Consider the following 1,810-nt stretch of genomic DNA (forward strand, 5'->3'; position numbering starts at 1 on the left):
TAGATGTGGGCTCACCGTCTGTAAATACATGATTGTTAGAACAATGTTTGAATAAAGCTTTGTATCATGTGTCGATGACTTGTATTTATTTATTGTCATGGTTACTTTTATTTATTTTTACTCATTTATTCATGTTTCCTGTTGTCAGTAAATAAAATATAATTGTTTCATTAACTTGTGCATTAATTCATTACTTGACAGAAAATGTTGATGTATTCACCTTGGCTGCATTTGTCTAGTGTGTAGTCATGCATAGCTATGGCACATGACAAAACAAATTACATTTAGCTAATTACTGGTCAGCATTTATCATTATTATTGTTCATAAGTGTTGGGGTGGGCTAGCAATGCATTCTGGGGTAATCTTAACTTCTAAGTAGTAATACTTAAATTTTTCGAGTGTAAAATTAACAGTCTTCTCCAAAGGCAAGATCTTCTAGCAGCTGATCGACGTCTCCTTTGTGCAGATATTACAAACATTGCAAACGCTGAGGAAAAAAAAAACGTACTAGGTAGGGTTGTGGAGTTACTGATGCTATGAGGTGTTCGTGCACCTGTCCCTCTTATGTTATTTTTTTATTAATACTGCATAACTTATAATTACATACAAGCTCAGGGAAAGATGGTAGTATCTTTAACAATGATCATAATGACAAAAAGCAGAAAACATAAATATAATGGGTTTGCGTACATTATATGCACAGAAAAAAAGGCACAATGACAAGGTTAAATATCTTTGAATACGCATAATATTCATATAATCAATGCATCAAAATATTGCATTTGTTGTTGTTTATAAGCCGGAGGGATGAAACGAGAGAAATTCAACAAGAAAAAGAGGAAAACAGGAGATTTAAGCCTGTTTTGCTCATGGATGAAAAATTTTGCACATAAAATAAAGCAACATATTCAAGAGATAACGATTTTGGGTTTTAGTAATAAACTTTACTTAGAAAATTTGAGTAACGTACTAATATCAATTTGTTGCAAACACTTGTTTTTTACAATTAAATGTATGTATTGAGTAATCTTTACGAGGCTTTTTAGATGTGTGCCTTTTAGAGATACTATTTAAGTAAAATGTACTTAAAAGACTAACAGGGTGATTGGTCTGTTAAAGACACCATTTTTCTGACTGAGGCCATTGGGTGACATGACTGCATTTTTCTGCACTGCTATCAACTCAAAGGCACTGAAAAGGTAAGAATTAAATCACATATGAGCAGATTAATTGTTGAATGCTTTAAATGTCCCCATGCTATGATAAAGCAAAATGTTTGCTTTATTAGCTGGTTCACAAGTACTCCTGCATTTACGTTAGCCTTGAAGCTAAAATAAGCTAACGGTTAACGATTTCGCGCCACATTTTTCGTTTTCTTGATCGACACTTTAAGTAATATACTTTTGTTTTAACGTTTTTATCCACTCAGCATTAAGCATGTGAGTTATGTAGTTATGGATTAATTGGATTTTACGGCTGTAATTTAGTTGTAATTTGGATTATGTGCCCAATATGCCTTAAACTAATGCTTGTATATAACTAATAAAGTTATTTGACTGTTTTCCTTCATTATCCTTTGAAATAATATGAAATATGTCTTCAAACATTAGGAAAAAATTAGTTTCCTAAGCATTTAACGTTACACAAATGACTGAAGAGTCAGAGTTAGCAGACGTCTATGCTGTGTCCGAGTTTGGCTGTACGGGAGTTTGGGGAAAGTACCATACGGTAGTTGCTTTACTTTTCTTTAATTTTAAGGAGTTTGACATCAGCATTGAGCTCATTTATGACTCCGGCGCTTCTCCGTCA

Source organism: Sinocyclocheilus grahami, unplaced genomic scaffold, assembly GCF_001515645.1.
Source record: "Sinocyclocheilus grahami isolate Dianchi unplaced genomic scaffold, SAMN03320097.WGS_v1.1 scaffold3514.1, whole genome shotgun sequence".
Lineage (NCBI taxonomy): Eukaryota > Metazoa > Chordata > Actinopteri > Cypriniformes > Cyprinidae > Sinocyclocheilus > Sinocyclocheilus grahami.